Source organism: Dermacentor silvarum, chromosome 4 (assembly GCF_013339745.2).
Source record: "Dermacentor silvarum isolate Dsil-2018 chromosome 4, BIME_Dsil_1.4, whole genome shotgun sequence".
Taxonomy (NCBI): Eukaryota; Metazoa; Arthropoda; class Arachnida; order Ixodida; family Ixodidae; genus Dermacentor; species Dermacentor silvarum.
The window spans coordinates 125,382,451-125,403,052 of record NC_051157.2 but is presented as its reverse complement, the minus strand read 5'-3'; positions in this window follow the sequence as shown (position 1 = coordinate 125,403,052).

The following is a 20,602-nucleotide window of genomic DNA, read 5'->3' as shown; positions in this document are numbered from 1 at the left end:
TCACTTGGAATGAATTTCCAGAATGACACCAGTTTGGAGATATGCGCCATCAAACTCGCCGTAAAAATGCACTGTTGTTATACTTACTTTGTTACCAAAATGCTGTTTTATACATTGAAGCACAAAAGTAACTAAAACGCCCATGTATTTCGTCCCACACTAAGGGCAATAATATCTCGAAACTGGTGTTATCCTGAAATTCATTTTAGGTGGATGCGTCTTGCAAACTCACCGGCTACAATTCATATATTGCAATATGTGTCGTAAAATAATTAACTAATAAGTTCATTAGTCAATTTTTGTTATTTGTTAAAATATTAGTTTCAATTTCTTGTGTTACTAATGTCCGTTTCTTCTAACAACCAAGCTAAGCGGTAAGAATTATGCTACCTGCAACAAGCGATTTTTAAAAACTTTACAAGCGATTTTAGAAGCCTAATTTTGAACACCCTGTATATACAGGGCGTCCCAACTTTCTAGCACCGATACTTAAATATATGCAAATGCCACGTAGCTGGACAGAACCAAGGTAATGTTGTTTGCCGTCGCTTACAGATACTCAATTTTTTGCATTAGATAAATAATTAGATGATCAATATAAATATTAATAATACTACATTATTATTTAAATATTTAGCTTCTCAGATATTATATTTAGATGAAAAGTGTCAATCAGAAAATTATAGAGCAAGAGGAAAAACTCCCGATACAGCTTTCTGTTGCCCAATACGTGCTACATAAAAGTGTTTTTCCGAGCGTGAAAGCCCGCGGATACACGCATAGTGCCTCGAGCGGCTAGTTGTGCGGCAATTTTGCGTGTATTCGCGAGCTTCTTTCACGCTGGAAAAAAAAAAGAAAAAGAAAAAAAAAACACTTTTGTGTTGCACGTATTCAGCAACAGAAAGCAGTATCGCGAGTTTTTAGTGGCAGGAGCGTCGAGTGCCATTTGTTCTTTGGACAGTACTTCCGGTTCACCTCCTGAGATGATCAGGAGGTGAAAATAAATCGAAAAAAAATAGTACAGTACAAAATTCACGAATTTCATTATAGATATATCAGAGCATAAGTTTATAGTTATAAGTTGAGTTACTGAAGTGTCTGGAATAGTTAGAATTAATTAGCTGAGACGACCGGGGACGCAGTCCAAGTAAATCAGAAAAATAGAAAAAAAATGGTTCAGTTAAGAATTCATGACTTTCATTATAGATATGATATCAAAGCATAAGTTTTGTTGCAAGCTGACTTGCTGAAGTGTCTGGGATAATTATAACCAATTAGCTGAGACGAGATTAAAAATAAATCAGGAAAAAAAGAAAAAAAGTAGTACAGTGCAAAATTAATCGGTTTCTTTATAGACATGATATCAAAGCATAAGCTTAGTTCAAGTTGAGTTACTGAAGTGTCTGGAATATTTATAATTATTCAGAAATCACTTATTACTGCTTACCAAAGCACCGAACACCAACGCCGGGATGCGAGTGCCAAAAAGAAACACCTAGGTCAAAGTTTAAGGTTGCCTACTCTTTTAGGCATGAAATGCTTTTAGCTCCCGTTGTCGGCGATCTTCAAGTGACCTTGAGCCAAAAGCCAAAGCTGTTATACGGGCACTCAAAACGAGATCATGCCGGCAAGTTGAAAATGAAATTTAGTCACCCGTAGGCACGAGTACAACTGTGGTATGAACGTAGAGTGCAATATAACGTACCGTACATGCAATACATTGTACTTGATATAAACAAAACATATGAGCAAACAAAATAGTAAATGGTGTCTGCTTGACACTGGCTTTGCCACACATCAAAAACCATTATGACAAGTTGCGAGAACAAAACTAGATCATCCGAGCAACCAGTCAAACTTGAAAAAATGCGGTCTCTGGCACCAACCCTTTACTACATACGCTAGTTACTCTCCAAACAAATTACGAAAAAAATATTGCTTCTGAGTTCTTCCCAATGTTTCTTGACAATATCACTCAAGCTGTAGCTTCTATAGTACGCTGAAGTTTTATTTGCCACTTCCAATAGCGACGTTCAAAAGGCAGATACAGGGGCAGATAAAGTGGGCCGATCCTGGAGGCAGTGCAGAAAGGGTCCAAGATCAATATGCATCCCTTTCATGTGGGCCGATCCTGGAGGCTGTGCAGAAAGGGTCCAAGCTCAATGGCACATATTCCCTGTGGGCACGAGGACCTGTAACGCTTCTTTGAACTGCTCTTGTCATACGTGGGACCCAAAGAGACAAAAATCAACAGCCCTTCTGTTGACACAATATCCTTTCAATAATGCCTCAATAGTTATTGAACGTACACAACAATACCTCAACAGTAAAGTTGTTGAGCGCTTCACAACAGTAAAGTCATTGACTAATTGTTGTCGACATATTGTTGAATAATGTTGAGTATTATTGAGAATTGTTGAGCAATATTGACATTGAATATATATCTGAAATACACACACGTAGACGTGTGTGTGTTTTACACATGTATATTGTTTTACTGTTCACTTAATCACCATTAAATATATAGAGTGTCACATAACTTGAACCAAAGGCCTATCTCTCGAGTCTTAACTGGGGGAGCTTGTGGCAAGACGACGCTGTCGCAGGCGTTCCGCTTCGTTCGCCCTAAATTCAGGGCTGGCGGCTCTTCGCTTACGTTTCGCCTGGGCTTCGGAAGCCGTCACGCCAGAATCAGCATGCTAGAATCGGATGGCTTTTCTTCCGATTCTATAGTAAGGAAGCTTAATTGTCGTCAGATTCTAGCATGCTGAGGAAACCGAAAACTCAGTGTGGTGTCGGTGTATATAAGTCCACGCAGAAATGGTCTCCATGGAGGCGTTTATAAAGGACCTTTGCATTCGTTGCCCCTCTCCTAGAATAATCTGTGGCGATTTTAACGCGCATAATTCGCTTTGGGGAGATAAGATTGCAGATTTCCGTGGCAAGGAACTTGTCGCAGCCACGGATGCTGCTGACTTATGAATCGCGAACGATGGTAAACCGACTTTCTTCAGACCACCAGATTCATGGAGTGCCATAGACCTCGTGATCCATTCTACAGACCTTTGCGTATCGTCGACAACGGCCCCAGACAGGATGGGCAGCGACCATTTTCCGATCTTCACCAACATCACCGGATTTCACACTGCTGGTCGACAATTCTGTGCTGTGACACGCTGGGACACATACAGAGAAGCGTTGGATGAATCCCCTGGTGACCTGTTCGCAGATATGCTGCGGAGCAAGAGAGTGGCTACCTCAATGTTGAAACTGCCAGATCATTTCCCTACACCTGATTTGAAACTAAAGAACCTCTGCACAGCACGTAGGAGAGCGGAGCGGAAACTAATGAGAAAAACGGGAAATCCTTCTGCAAAAACTGAATACAACAGGATAAACGCTGTCATCCGTCGTCACACAAAAAGGTTAAGAGAGTTCAGTGGGCTGCTTTCTGTGAGAGCTTATCGGCGTTTGCTCCCATGACAAGGATATGGGGAGTAATGAATAGCCTATCCGGAAAGATTCGCCCGCACAGGCCATTTGAAGCACTTGCTTTAAAGCAAGGAAAAGATTTGCAAACCCTTGCAGAAGATTTTGCAGATGCATTCACATCTGGCAGATCAGCAGGAGTATCGAACCCTCTGTTGTCTCAAGCATTCCATACCATGGATACGCCATTCTCTTTCCGTGAGTTGGATTTGGCGCTTAGTAAATTGAGAAGACGCTGTGCTGTGGGTCCCGATTCGATCAGCAATCAGATGCTGACAAATCTGCCATACGAACGACGACGAGCCCTTCTGGACTTATTTAATCACGTCTGGAGCACCGGAGAGATCCCAGAAACGTGGAAGATAGCATGGGTGGTGCCAGTACTCAAGTCCGGAAAGGATCCTGCGAACCTCGGCTCATATCGGCCAGTATCGCTAACATCATGTGTATCAAAGTTCATGGAAAGACTAGTATGTACGAGGTTAACATGGTATCTTGAGCAAGGAAATAGACTGCCATCGTGCATGACCGGCTTTCGGCCACGGTTGAGTGCCCAGGACAGTGTCTTGGATTTAATAAGCCATATCGAGCACCATCGCGCAGACGGCCTTTCCACACTCGCCATCTTTATGGACGTTGCCAAGGCATACGACTGTATGCTTCATACAGGCGTCATCAACGGACTCCAAAACATGGGCGTCTCGGGAAATGCTCTTCGATTCACCCGTGAATTTCTCAGAGGTCGGTGTGTCCAAGTTAAGCTCGGAAGTATAATGAGTGATAAGTGACGAATTTCCCTCGGTGTCCGACAAGGAAGCGTGCTATCTCCCTTGCTTTTTAACGTTGTCATGGCCAGCCTTCCAGATGCACTGAAAGTAGGTCGGACGGCAGTTAAAATGTCCATCTACGCAGATGACATCTGCATTTGGATCTCGAGGTACCAACACAAACGGTTGGCCCGGATAGCCCAGGGCGCAATCTCCGCCATCGATCGCCACTTATCGATGCTTGGCCTATCTTTATCAGCGGAAAAATCTGCCTTCATGCTTTTCCCGGGAGTGAGACGCAAGTCAACACGCCTGAAGCTGATTATCAGAGGGCATTCAATTCTCCGTGCAACTCATGTTCGATTCCCGGGCGTCACCATCGACAGCAAGCTACTATGGCGTCGTGCGGTCGAAAGTATTGTGGCTGCATCAGAGCAAAGAGTCAACGCACTTCGTCGATTGGCAGGTGTACGTTGGGGAAACAATCTTATGTCCATGCTTAAGCTTAACGCTGCACTGATAACAAGCCGCATCCTCTATCAGCTCCCTCTGATATCACCGTCATCGAGTCAATTCGAGCGCTTGGAGGCTGTGCACAGAAAGGGACTTCGCTTGGCGATGGGAGTTCCACAGACGGCTTCAAACAAGAAAGTCACTAATGAGGCAGAGTCTCTTCCACTCCGACTCTTGGCATCTCAGGCGTTGCTGACGCAGCTATTAAGGCTGGGCGAGTCCCGCGCAGGCACGGCGCTTCTCCGGCGGCTAAGAGCAAGAACTCGCTTACATTTCCAAGCGGCGCTGAACACTTTCCAATTTTTAGGATTGGAATGGCCTAAACGCAGTCGCCTTGACCCGCCATGGTCTTTTTCGGACGTTACCTGCAGCCTCAGTGTACCCCACCTACCGGCGAAACACACCATTTCAACTGCAGAAGCAAAGTTTATTGTGCTGGATCACTTGAGCACAGCGTTTCAACGCCACTTACAAGTGTACACAGATGGTTCGGTGTGTGCACAAACAGATAGCTGTGCAGCGGCATTCTGCATACTATCCCTTGATGTGTCATGATCTGGCCGACTGGATCGCGTAGTTTCCTCTACAACAGTAGAAAGCGCCACAATCACCGCGGCTTTGCGGAAACTACGGGCCTTTTCTGCACGAGATGTCGTGGTGCTGACGGATTCGAAGTCAGCGTTACAGAGATTGCATCGTGGCCTACCTCTAGAGAAATTTACAAGGCAATCTCTGGCACTGATTAACGACCTAACAAGCAAAGGATTTAATATAGACCTACACCACGGCGCTACGTCACAAAAATGCGGTGGCGCTGTCGTCGGAATTTAGTTTCGCTTGGTAGCCACTCCGCCGCCGAACCGCCGCCCGTGTCGCGTCTATCACAGCAGCCGCTTGGTTTCGCGGGTGGTTGTGCGGTTCCATCTGTGAGGTCTTTATTCTATGATTTTACAATGAAAGAAACCCAGTATGTGGATGAGCTGAGTTGCGTCGAAATACGCAAGAGACTAAAGTTTTCATAGGTTTCCTGTTGATGAAAACCGTCGCAAGCAATGGACCGCCGCGGTAAAAAGCGAAAGTTGGATTATGATACCAGATCATCCATTATGCGCAAAACATTTCGTAACCGTTAAGCTTCTTTTTTATTTTGATTGGCGTGCAATAGCCGATCTTAGGATCTTTACGATCTTAGGATCTTAGGATCATATACGATATTAGGATCGTTATTAGCGTGCCATTATAATTGCTTGCCGCACTGTGGGAAAGCTAGATTAGGATTAGCCTTGAATGTAGGTCGAGTGAGCAGATGCCCCACAAAACACGTCACATTCGAATTTGTTTTCATCTCAAGGAATTGAGCCACCAGCAGTGTAAATATCCTGTCACACGTTCACATACGCAGGCAGCAGGGTCACAGCTGCGTTCATTGCAGTGTGGAAATCATAAACGCGCCTAAACGTGTCAGTTAAATTTCGAGCGCGAAACAAAATGTACAGTGTTAGTACAGAGTCGGAGCGATCGGACGGCCGCGTACAACAGCTAGCTCAAATTGCGCGGGCCTACACAGGCGGCGTCGCCGTAGGGCGGGTACCTTGCCGGTCCCATCACCGAGGTGATCGCTTCCATCGCCGCTCACGGCGACCTAGAAATCGGCTACAGCTTGTTTTTAACATGAAATAGTTCTTAATAGAAAAGCTATCTCGAATTTGCGCGTGTTTCGTAAAGCAGCGCCCAGTACTAAACCACTGGCGCCATCCGGAGCAACGACCCGATTGCATTTCGTCTCGCAGACGGAAACCGAAGCACCGGCTGGCCGTCTCAGCGAGGCGGCTCGGCTGGCTTGCAAGTACTACGTTTTGTTTGTTATTCGCACCAACGACACCGACAAAACCGATTCATTTAAGCCCACGTTAATCGTGTTGTCAAAAATAAGCGCACAATGATGAGAAGCAGGCCAGGTCGCAAGCGCTTTCGGCCGTCACTGCGGTGGTCAACGAGCTAGGCCTAGCGTCTCGTTCGGCCTTATCCCGATGGGTGCGAGATGCAAGAACGTGCACTGGGTGCACATTAAAGAATCTCACGTAGTCAAACTTAATCCGGTGCCCCTATTACTGTGTGCTTCATAATGAAATCGTGGTTTTAGCTCCCCCACCCCATTAAAGAAAATGCACCAACCGCGCGTGCAAGCGGTGGCGGCGAACGTGGGCGGAGCTAAACGTTGGGCGGAGCCTACGCGACGTCGCTATAGGGCTTAAAATATATCGATGGCGCCTACCGCTGTTTACAAACATGGTGTAGGTCTATAAGATTCCAGTGGATACAATCACACGTAGGAATTGATGGAAACGAGAAAGCTGATGCCCTTGCACGCCTAGCGGTGACATGTGTCCCAAAAGTGAAAGCTCCAAATTTTTTTCAGAACCCTAAGGGTGCAATCCGCCTTCACTTTAGGGAGATCCACAAGAATCCCCATGAAGCCTGCGTGACTCATGGATTTACCCGCGAAGAAGCGACGCTTTTATACCGCATCAGGACCGACTCCGCGTACACCACAGCTTGGTTATTCAAGACTGGGCTTCGCGCTTCCCCATTCTGTGCTTTCTGTGGTGACATTGGTGACATCGAACATTACATTTGGATATGCCCGCAGTCTGACAAAGAAAGAAAAGCGATGATCGACAGCCTACAAAAGAGCGGTCTTACGCGCAGGACTTTTGAAGACGTCGTTTTCCCCGGAGGACCTGCGACAACAAGGAAGAGAGCGCAACGACTGCTGATAGCCTTCCTCCGAGACACGGGGCTCATGGACACTTGGTGACACACCCGATCTCAACTCGAAGGAGGATCAGGCGAAACAATTGCCGGCTATGTCATCATCGTCATCATCAGCCTATATTTTATGTCCACTGCAGGACGAAGGCCTCTCCCTGCGATCTCCAATTACCCCTCTCTTGTGCTAGCGTATTCCAACTTGCGCCTGCAAATTTCCGGCTGTGTATGCCGGCTATGTATGCCAGGCTAACCCCACCTGCTTCAACATCACCACCACCACCACCACCATCGCAAAGTTCTCTGGTACCTGCAAATAATTTTCGCCGAATAAATTTTCTGCGAAGGGATAGCATAACACTTAATAGTCAAAGTCCAAATGTTCGAGACAAAAATAAAATAATTTACGTACTTCTGCACGGTGGAAAGAAGAGGGGATCTCAACGAATGGCGAGAACAGGGTAAGCGATTCTGTTATTTTTTTTTGTTCAGAGGTGGCAGCACTTCTTTGAGCCTACCAGCTTGCCAGCATATGTAGAGCAAGGGCTAAATATGAGTTGTAGCGTAAGAACAACCTTTTTTTTTTACCCGGGGTTGCCCACTGAGCTACAAAATTCATGATTCCATTTGGAATCACTGGGCCTTAAAGGGTTAAGCAGTGACTGGTTGAGGATTGAAGATTTCGAAAGGCTGCGAAAAGGAAACTTCGTGCGCAATATTATTGCTCTGGAGAACTAATGCAGTAAAAGATTCGGGATGGAAGAGGTAAAATTCACCTATTTTTCTTTAAACATTCCTAGAAATCGATTACTGGTGTGGTACCCGCGGTCACATCACTCTGGCTTAAAACTGCGCTTTTGGTGAGTAGATCATGTGAGTGCATGGCACAATAGTTAATCCCATGTTATTTGTGATTCTCAGGAAGAAAAATATCAGCGAAGATTGTGATACTCTCTAATGCTAAATTTGAGCGCAACTCTATACGTGTTTTCATTTCGCGATATATTCACTGGCGAGACAATCTGTCTCGTGGGCATGTTGCAAACGGAGTGAACTGTGGTGTGGGAACTCCGGAGTGGGAGCGGCGCCACCGAAGCGACCATGTCGCTAAGACATTGCTGGCTTGCTTTGCAGATTCTACAGCTGTTGTCCAAAAGCGCAGTGTCAAGCAGTGACAATCACAAGCAGCACGTGTTATGTTTTGAATTCTTCATCACCGATTGCTTCTGATGGCGTCACATGGACCGACAACTGGAGCCCGCCAATCGGAAGCACGTCTGCGGGGTTCCCAGAGTGCATAAAGCCCTTCCCTGCGTCCGTTTCTTTTCAGTGGGAGTGGCGGCACCGCAGCGACCATGTCGCTAAGACATTGCTGGCTTGCTTTGCAGGTTGGTTACTATTCCCATGTTTATGGTTGCCGTTCTAATAGTGTATGTCTAATTGTGCTGCCGCTCCCAATGAAATGCTCCGAAATTTTGTGCACGTTGTGGTGTTGCTTGCAACTTTTGGTGGCGCGAGATGTGCAGAGTAATGATGTGCAGAGTGATCCTGGCCCCAAACTGAGGATATGCTTCAGCTTATCTTGGACAAGCAGGCATTGATAGATGATCGACTTGCACGCTTTGAGGAAAAACTAGACACGGTTGCGCAGTAATCCTCTAAGCTACTTGCACTTGAACGCAATGTGCGTGATCTTGAGTGCACTATCAGATTACAGCAGCAAAGAATTAATGACTTAGAGGATAGAGCTAGACGCAATAATATTAAGGTTTTGGTGTACCACAGAGCCCAAATGAGATGCACAAAGACATTGAAGACAAAGTAATTAAGAGTGTGTTTGGTGACCGCCTTGGTGTGGCAGTGTCCTCAGTGGAAAGGATTCATAGGCTCGGCCAAAAGAAGGCAAACCGAGATAGACCCGGTATCCTGAAGCTATGAGAAAATGGCCTTGTTTAAGAACTGCAAAAAACTTAAGGGTACGAAGATAACACTATCGGATGACTGCTCAAAAGAAACAATGCAAAAACGAAGGCTACTTTGGCGTTCAGCGCAGTCTGATCGGCGGTCTGGCACAAGAGTAAAACTCGTGCATGATATACTCTTTATCGGTGACGTTGCGTATACATGGGAATTGACGGCCAATAGACGGACCGAAGCACGCACTAACCGCCAATCGGGGCAGCATGATTGTTAGTGACCACAGAAGCCTCAACAAATAAGGCTACTAAATTATAAACGCGCGAAGCATTGTTAATACGCACGAACCATTCGAATGCTTAACTTTATTACATGACAATCACGTGGTTGGGATCACGGAAACGTGGTTACAACGTGACATTAAAAATCAAGGTTTCCCTAATTCTTTTCATGTCATACGTAATGACAGGACAACAAGGGGCGGTGGCGTTGCCTTGTTAATCAAGAACTCAATTAAGTACGAACCACTTCCCGGCATTGAGGATCACGAGAGCCTATGGTGCAAATTATCCATGGATAGATTCGTTTTAATAATTGCTTTTATTTATCGTGTCCATGGCAGCTCCCCAGAGTTTCTTCAGAAGCTTGATGATTACATTGTAAGCATAATTAACAAACGTAGTAGGTTAATACTGATGGCTGATTTTAACCTGCCTGGTGTTGACGGGAACGCACGCATATGAAGTACTGTCGATAGGCTACACGCAAACTGTATGCTGGAAATAATGGCAAAACATAGTCTAATTCAAGTGGTAAATGAACCAATGCGAATACAGGGCCAATGCCATTCGATACTTGATCTGGTATTTTTATCAGATGACAGCTTTAATTGCCAAATCGATGTAGGATATGGAATGTCGGACCATAAATCCATAGCAGCCACCTTTGGGATGGACGATAAGGGTGTTGCCAAACATTGTAACACGCATGTGCTAAATTTTCGAAGGGCAGATGACACATCAGTCCTCGATCATCTAGAGATAGCTCTTGACACGATACCGCAGAAAAATGATGTGCAGCGTCTTTGGACATATTTTAAATAAACAGTTGCAGATTGTATATCGCAGTTTGTACCTGTCAGACGGAAACGCGTAAAAAAGGCTAACCCGTGAATCACTAGAACCACTATTCATTTGAAACGCCGACTACGGCGCGCCCGGCAGGCAACGCCAAGAAACCCTGATACGATATCTGTTCTTAGCGCGAAGGTTCGAAATGAATTAAAGACAACTTTCTATTCAACTACTTTGACCAATTATATGCTAAATAGTCCGGACAGATTCTGGAGATACCTGACCAGTTCAAAACCAGCAATAACTGCAGTTCGCGTGAATGATAAGATTTGCAGCAAGCCCAACCTCATGGCAAAGGAATTCAATCATTTCTTCTGCTCAGTGTTCTCGCCTGGTGAAATCGACCCCCCGATACGGGAATCCCGGGACACCCCCGGAGACGGAAGGATTACTAGAACTGCTATTGAAACTAAATTGTAAGAAGTCATCAGAGCCAGATGACCTACCAAATGAATTTCTGAAACGCTATAGCGACTGGGTTGCAGAATTCCTAGTACAAATCTTTAGGGAATCATTAGACACCGGTACTTTGCCGATATTCAAAGAGGGAGACAGATTCAGCGTGAACAATTACCGTCCTATTTCTATTACATGCACTGTTTGTAAATGGTTGCAACACATCATCTGCAAGTATATAACAGATTACATGGAAGCTAAAAAAAATTTATGCTAAACAACATGGATTTCGTAGGCGCCTCTCCACCGTGACCCAGTTGTCCGAGACAGTTAAATACTTTGTGTTAGCCATTAACAACAAAGAAGACATAGATGTCATAGCCTTAGATTTTTCTAAGGCATTTGACAGGGTTTGTCACGCCAAACTTGTGCGCAAGCTTTATCACACTGGTCTTAGTCCAAAAATAGCACGATGCGTTCAGGATTATTTAAAGAATCGACAACAGTTCACAGAAATTTCTAATGAGCGGTCGTCAACATTGCCGGTTACGTCCGGCGTTCCTCAGGGGTCGGTCTTGGGGCCGGTATTGTTTCTGATATACATTAATGATATAGCCTTGAACATTAACCCACTGCTTTAAGTATATACGACTATTTGCAGATGACTGTTTGGTGTTCTGCCGGGTAAAAAGCGCAAGTGGCCAAATTTTATTGAATGAGTCATTGCAATGAGTGGTGTACATTGTTGGATATGCAAAGTAACTTTAAGAAGTCTGCTTGCATGACTGTATCAAATAAGAAACTACTCTCGCTTTTTTTTCTTATGGTATTGGCGGCGATATAATAAAACGTACAAAAGAAATGAAATATCTTGGAATAACTATAACGCATGATTTAAAATTAAACCGTCACGTGGCGATCACTTGTGGATCCGCACAGCGAAAGCTCGGCTTTTAAAAAAGGAAATCGAAGTTTGCCAGTTCTGATGTAAAACTAAGTGCATACCGGGCAATTGTTCGCCCTAGTTTAGAGTACGTAAGTATAGTCTGGGATCCATACCAAGTGCTATTATATTAACTAGAAAAAGTGCAGCGTCTTGCTGCCAGGTTTGTCTTTTCTTGCTACAATCGAACGCAATCAGTTACAGAGTGACTTGATAGGGCTAGCCTTCCAACACTTGCAGAGCGCCGAAGGGTTGCTAGATTAGATTTTATGTTCCAATTACAAACGCGAAGCCTAAACGTGGATCCCAGCCGGTACTTGCGACCTCCTGGCAGAATATCACCAAGGAATAATCACAGCTATGCTTTCATGCCTTAGTCCTCCAGAGTAGATGTCTTTAAGCATTCTTTTTTCGTTAAAACAATTGTTGACTGGAACAAACTTAGTTCCGAGGTTTTTGAAAATGTTGACTCTGTCGTTGATTTTGAAAGAAATTTGGAAGGTTGTTTACTAGTCGTAAGTGTATATATGCTTTGTACTTATATATGCCTTGTATGCAATGTTAACAGATAATTACTGATGAATTATTTTTGCGCATGCAACTGTTTGTTATAAGATTGTATTTCCCACCCTGTAACAGCCCGAAAAGGGCTCACAGTATGGACAAATAATAAATAATAAAAATGTGGCGCCAGTGCCTCGCTAATCGGGAGGTCGCGAGAGGCAGCACGTGAGTCACGCGTGCGCGCGATTCATAGGAACCGCCGCAGATAGACCTGCGATCATGCAGCGCTTTGTTTCCATATATGGTATCGTTGGGCGCGCTCGCCGCATGCCATCGGTGAACAGACGACGACTCACTCCTCTGGCGCCATCTCATAGCGGTCGTCGGAAGCGTTGCGTGACAATGCGATTTTCTTCTCACGCTGCGCTCCGCGTTCGCTTTCATCTTTCGCTTGCTCGTTCGCTCGGTTACGCCGAGGGACAACGCCGACGCTCGCCGCGGGAATGGGTGCCTAAGAGCTGCCCTCTAAAAGCCTACTTGCTCAATTAAGAATGCCTACATTACATATCGAATAATTAATGAATAATTAATTCGTCGCTACAGCAGTCATAATTATCCCCGTTTTCATCCCAGTTGGTCACGCCCTGCGCGAACCATCGCTTATCATGGTGCTAATCATCCACCCTGAAACATCTGCCTACATTTGACGAATAAATCTTATGAACTGATGCGCTGACCGACCATTGCATTGACAGCTCTCAAAATGACAAATCTTCAGATGACCTATAGGATTAAGCTACCTAACGAATTGTGTCGGTCGACTATGTAGCAACGAACCTCACACCGTTGCCACCCACAAAGCACCGGTGCTGCCTTCAACTTAATTGTATTGGCGGCTCCGACACTCTACTATTTCGCTACGTTGCGGGGAAGGTTCCTCAAAGCGGAAGCTGACTACGCACATTGAGTATCACTATTTAGTGACTGCTGACAGATCTCACTAAGTTTTATTTAAATGTGAAAAGCATTTTAGCAGTTAGATATAATCGGCCGAATCAGTTCGAGCCGGTCAACCGCTATGGAGGACTTGCATAAGGCCGACGACTGAGTGATGCCGTCAGGGGACGCTGGTTTTCTGTCGCCACAGTGAGGCATAAACATGAGCAGGCTTTTGTAGCCGGCAACTTGCACCGCCGCGTTCTTGCATATATATATATTGTTAAACACGAGGTGTTTGATGTCGAACCAGATGAATCTGGTTGATGAGAGCGTTTCGAGCGCGGTCCCGAGGCAGCTTGGCTCAGGTCGTTCTCCTCTTCTTTCATGTGGTTGTCTGCGCGGCATCCGTGGTCCATGTCAAGAGCTCGCGACATTTCCCCGCTGCCAGACGAAGCCCGCCGGGCGAGTAAGTCATCTCGTGGATTGTAACGCCTCAGACGCGCGACGTGTGTCACTTAAGCCTTGGCCGAGTGTCGTCCACTGCTCGTGAGGCGCGCAATGCGATAGTTCACTTCGCTGAGGCGCTCCTGAATAGCGTACGGGCCGACGTAGTGGGCGAGAAACTTCCGGCACAAGCCACGTTTCGCAACTGCGTCCAGAGCCACCCAAGGTCACCAAGATCGAAGTAAACGTGTCGGTGACGCCGGTCATAGCGTATCTTGGAACGGTCCTGCGATGCCAGGGTGCGTAGCCTAGCGAGGCGTCGCGCTTCTTCTGCTCGACAGAGGATCTCGTCAATTGACTCGTTGTCATCAGCGAAGTAGGGCAATATGATGTCGACGGTCTAGCGCGGCGGACGAGCATAAATAAGGAGAAATGGTGAGTAACCAGTAGGCTCGTGTCTCGTGGTATTGAAGGCATAGGTAATGAAAGGCAAGATACTGTCCCAATTCTTGTGTGCCGAATCGACGTACATGGACAGCACGTTGGCAAGCGTTCTGTTAGTGCGCTCGAACAGACCATTAGTTTGTGGATGGTAGGGCGTAGAATGGCGGAATATACATGAACACAGACGAAGGGTTTCTTAACTACGTCCGCGGTAAATCTTCGCCCACGATCGCTGATTGCTATGCGAGGAGGTCCATGTCGGAGTATAACGTGAGCCAGTAAAGATAGAAACTTCTGTACCTGTGGCCGATGGCAACTCGGCGGTCTCACAATAGCGGGTAAGGTGATCTACGCAAACGATAGCCCAACGATTGCCGTTGGAGGATCGCGCGAAAGGGCACAGAAGATCTATACCAACTTGCTCAAAGGGGACGCTAGAAGGGGGACTGGTTGAAGTAGGCGGTGTGGCGCTTGTGGAGGACGCTTGCAGCGCTGGCATAGACAGCAGCTGGCGACGTACCGTTCGATATCCGTCTGCATCTTAGGCCAATAAAAACGTTCTTGAGCCCGGTAGAGCGCACGTGTGTAATCAAGATGACCGGAAGTTGGGTCATCGTGCATGGCGTATAATACTTGGCTGCGAAGGTTCTTGGGGACAACTAAAAGGTAGCGTGCACCGGTGGACGAGTAGCTCTTCTTATACAGTTCGCCACCATCGCGTAGGCGAAAGCAACTGCCTGCAGGTGACTCCTTTGCTGCCGCGAAGAGTGGTTGTAAGCTCTCGTCCTTGTGCTGCTCTGATATGACGGAATGATGATCCGTTATCACAGTGAAGGGGTGCCCGTAGAGATACGAACGAAGCCGTTGCACTGCCAGACACTCTTGTTCGGTCACTGTGTAGTTGCGCTCGGAGCGGCTCAAGGACCTGGCTTGCGTACGAGATCACGTGCTCACTGTCGCCAACACGCTGAACTAGCACAGCACCGATGCCTACGCCACTGGCATCGGTGTGAATTTCAGTTGGTGATGAAGGATCAAAGTGGCGAAGAATTGGTTGGGACGGCAACGGGAACTTTAGTTGGTGAAATGATGAGTCGGAATCTGCAGTCCACTCAACGGGAACGCCTTTTTCGAGAAGGCGTGTAAGGGGATGAGCCATGTCAGCAAACCGCGGAATGAATCGGCGAAAGTAGGAGCACAAGCCCAAGAAACTTCTTAACTCCTTAACAGAGTTGGGTACCTTAAATGCTTCTACGGCCGCAGTGTTTTGTGGATCTGGTCGGATGCCCTCTTTAGCGACGAGATGTCCTAGCACGAGAGGTTGTCGTTCCCCAAAACGTCCATTTTTTTAATTGCGCAAAAGACCCGCTTTCTCCAAGGAGTTCAAGACCAAGTCCAAATGTTTGTTGGGCTCACTAAACGTTCGCCCAAAGATCACAACGTCGTATAAGTAGCACATGCAAACTTCCCATTTCAAGCCGCGTAATATCGTGTCCATGAACCTTTCGAACGTTGCGGGCACGTTACACAACCCGAAAGGCATCACGTTAAACTCAAATAGTCCGTCGGGCGTTACAAATGCTGTCTTTTCTCTGTCGTCCTTGTGCATAGGAATTTGCCAGTAACCTGACCGTAAATCAATAGAGGAAAAGTAAGAGGCCGCAAAAAGGCAGTCGATGGCATCGTCAATTCGTGGGAGCGGATATACATCTTTCTTACTAACAGCGTTTAGGCGACGATAATCAACGCAGAACCGCCAAGTACCGTCCTTCTTCTTCACCAATATCACGGGGGCTGCCCAAGGACTAAATTATTCTCGAATGACGCCTTTGCATAGCATTTCTTGGACTTGATCGCTGATTATCTTGCGTTCTGATGGGGACACACGATAGGGTTTTTGTCGGATTGGCTGGGCGGCTTCTGTGTAGATGCGGTGACGAGTTCTGGACCCAGGAATCGATGGTAGGCCATCGTGCTGCGCAAAGTCGAATACCGACGGGTGTTTCATAAGTAGGGCCGTCAGCACTCGACGCTCGTGATCACTGAGTGATTTATCATTGATGGAAAGTATCTTCGAACTCCCGGGGCTCGAGACACTGGTTGCTCCTCCATCGGGTAGCTCTGTAAGTACTGCCACCGATGTAGGCGAGTCTTCCTGAAACGTGGAAATCTTTAGGCCTTGAGGTAGAACTGCCGCTTCAGTGGAACAGTTTAGCGCCCACAGCCCCGCACATCCATCGGTCACTGAGACCACGCAATGCGGAACTAACACGTTTTTCTTCAGGCACTTCCGATGTACAGGTTCCACTGCAGCATCGAATGAGATAGAAGTCGGAGATGAACAGGCGACGGCAACAGGCATCGCGGATAAGGCGGGAACAACTGTATCATCAGACACGAAAAACACACTCTCCGGGCAAGCTGCACCTTCAAAGAGCACAGGTGAAACACTGGTATCGACACTTAGTTCTCCCGTCCGGCAGTCAACATTGGCACCACACAATTGCAAAAAGTCAATCCCCAGAATCACGTCATGCGAGGAGCGAAGAACAGTAAACTCTGCACTGAAATCTCTCCCACCCAAGACATCCACATTACACACACCAACCAGGTATAATGTTTTACCAATGACTCCACGGAAACTTGTGCACTAGTCCCAACTAAACATAATCTTGCGTGCCAGGAGGCCTTTAAACCCCACACTCATGACCCAGACAGTTGCTACCGTGTCGACTAAAGCCATTGTAGAGACCCCCATCAATCAGTACATGAACCTTATTCTTAAGCATGAAAATAGTTGGAGGCAGTTGAGTCGGCAGCGCACATTTTCCAGTGACCTCACCTCCATCGGCCGGGTTGGTTAGTTTCCCGGCGGGGGCGACACGAAACGGCGCCGAGGCGACGGTGACGTGAATCGCAGCCGAGGGGATGGTGATCGGGAGGCTCGGAAGGCTGGTGGTGGCGTCAGAGTACGGTCGGAGGCAGGGGAGCGGTAGCGGTTGCGGGTTCTTGATTCTCGAAAGTAGGTCTCCTGGGCGGTGCGTCGGTCCTCTCGGAAGTGGCTTCCTGAAGTGGGGTCTCATGGCCACTGAGTGCGTAGTGTACGTCCGCTAGGCCGCATAGTCGGCGCTGACGGTGCGTTGTTCGATGCTCGGCGTTGGCTACAGTACCTAGCTATGTGGCCAGGCATGCTGCAGAAGAAACACACTGGCAAAGGGCGAACTTCAGGATGCGGATTGAAGTATCCTGCCGAAGGCATCGGTTGAGGGTAACGAGGCTCTTCCCTTTGAAAGTCGTAAGCAGTGGCAAGTCTTCATGGACGAAAGTTGCTTGGGCGTGGATGAAAACGTTGAGGGGGCAAATCATTGCGTGCTGGTTTGGTCGGTTCGTAATGCGGTTGGTCTCTGGAGCCGTTAAGATCAGAGACGTTCACCGAGTGTTCCAAGTAGTCGAAGGGGGTTCCCAAAGTGTGTCTCGGAAAGCGGAGGAGCTGCTACGTGGCGTCGCATAACCCACCTGTTCGTCATGCCGCTGGAGCTCCTCGCGGACTACCTGGCGGATGGTGGACGAAAGCTCTGGGGGCAGGAGGACTCGTCTCAGCACTTGCTATTATCGTTACGTTGGCCAGCCCTCCAAACTTTGGTTTATTCGGCGAGTCTTCAACGCCTCGAACGTACGGCAGTGCCGTATCAGTTCTGATACGGTGCGCAAGTTCTCCTTTCCAATGAGGAAGTTGTACACTTCTTCCGCTATTCCTTTTAAGACGTGCCCCACTTTATCTTTCTCTGTCATTTGAGGGTTGACGGTTCGGCACAGCTTAAAAATTTCTTCAATATAGGTAGTGCAAGTCTCGCCAGGTACTTGAGCTCTCTGGGCTAATGTGAATTCCGCACATTTCTTCTTTGCGTCCGAGTCACCAAAACACTTCTTTATCTCTTCAAGGAAGCGTGTCCACGTAGTTAGCATGTCCGCGTGGTTGTCGTACCATACCAACGCCGTACCGGCCAAGAAGAAAACAACGTTCCTAAGCTGACTGGCAGCGTTTCAGTTATTGTATTGGCTTATCCTTTCGTAGTGGGTTAGCCACTCATCCACATCTTCCTCTGCCTTCGCCGAGAACGAGCGTGGCTCGCGGTAGTGCTGGATATGGACTGGGCTTGATTAGCATGATTGATTAGCATGTCTACTCCCGAATGACAGCATAATTATTATTGATAGTAATAATACAACACATAGGCGAATAAATTTAGTGTATATGTCACTGCCAACGGACTTGATTAGCCTTTCACAAAGCAGACGAAAGTGCAATCGCTTCCAGTTATCATTAGTCAGAAATTTTCAAGCAAGTCGAGTATTCTGCAATACCATCCTACGTAAGTTTATCTAGGCGAGAAATCCATCTATTTTTACCAGTAAACAGCGGCATCCTACCTCAGCTACCATGACTTTCAAATAAATATCTTTCTTCACATCAGTGGCATTCACCCTGTCTGTTAACGATCAGATCGAAGGGCATTTCAAGAAACGACACAACGTTTGCAGGACACACGAATTACATCTTTTGCGGCAAACTGAAGCTATTCGGGATTGTGAAATCGCGCTATTTCCAACGCTGAGCACATTACTACGCTTTACATGGTCTCTCTCAATGTGGTACGTTTTTCTACTTTAGGTAATCTGCCGGTTATACACTTTTGCTATCAAGTGGTCGTTGCTGTTTGAGAGTCCACGAGTGCTAAGTGAGTCAGCACCAGTCTACCGATGAATGTCGCTAAAATGAAAGAAGATGTGGGGACCACACACTAAGCCATTTTTAAAAGCTGCATTTGCACACCGTGGAGCTTATGCATTGTCAAAAGATCACCTCTCGATGATTCTTTAGCGTCCGCATATGAATCTGTAAGTTTATATATATATATATATATATATATATATATATATTATATATATATATATATATATATATCCAATCTGCGGCACGTAGAGACACAAGATCTCGCACATGGCAGAAAATTAAGACTAGTGTGTGTGCTTCTTTTAGCATCGATTCGATGCTCTTCCGAGGATGGAGAATAATACCACACCTTGCAACATGTGCTACATAATTAGAAAGCCGAAGACACGCGCTAGTCCACGTGCCATGCGCCGGCACCTGCTTTGACGGGCACCAGCGAAGAAGCAGACGAAGATCCTCCGATCCACGCGCCGGTGCTTCAGTTTTTGCGTTTGATCAGCGGGTGCTCAGACACTCGAACCTAACGCTTCAGGTCGCCTGTGCTCTTAGAACGTGACAATATATATTGTCGCAACGTCAGAAACAGAGGTCGCACAGCCCTGATCAAGAGGAATAGCAGGAGGTCGCTTTTTTTAATACAGCGCGCTGCCGCGACTTCTTCTTCTTTACCGCGCCTTGATAGAAACGCGCGTGCCTGCTCGCATATTCCTCCTCTTCATCAGAGTACAGGCGCGGCAATATATATATATATATATATATATATATATATATATATATATACAGTCACATCCAATCTGCGGCACGTAGAGAAACAAGATCTCGCACAAAGCAGAAAATTAAGACGAGGTCTATGCTTGATCTCCTTTCAGTTTTTTCAAATTAAAGCAACCTGCCCTGTTTTCCTAGTTCCTGCTGTTTTTGCACCAGTGACACTGGTGGAGGCCTTGGTAAATGTTTAGGACGCCTGCCAACAGCCCCACATCCAGCCCAGGACAATTTCACCTCGGCTGGCGAGGTGAAACACACGTTCACCTCGCCAGCCGTCCCCTACTAGGCCTAAGCCTAGAATTCGGCCCCCTACCTGGAAGACTGCCTGTGGCCATGACACGGTCCAAGACATGGCTGAATCAGGCCCTGCACAGGTGACTCTTTTTGACTCATCGATCTCCCGTGAGCTTCCACAGCAACGCCTACGAGGATGCAGAAGACTGGCTTGAAGAGTACGAGTGCCTAGCCAAATATTATGAGTGGAACGCTGGACCACAACTATCCCACGTGTATTTCTCTCTTGAAGACGGAACCCGCACGTGGTTCGTAAATCGCGAGGGAAACTGGCCAAGCTAGGATGAGTTCCGCCGCCAGTTCCTCGTTACGTTCGGGAGCACCGAAAGGCGAGACCACGCACAGTGCTATCTAGAATTACGGATTCAAAAGCCGACCGAAACTGTCGCCATGTTTGCCGAGGACACGGCTCGGCCTTTTCGTCGTGCAGAACCCAATATATCTAAGACAAAAAAACTCAGCCACCTCATGCACGGTGTAAAGGCAGCTGCTGTTTGCTGGTCTTGTACGGAACCCGACGAAAGGTGTGGATGAATTTATTAAGGAA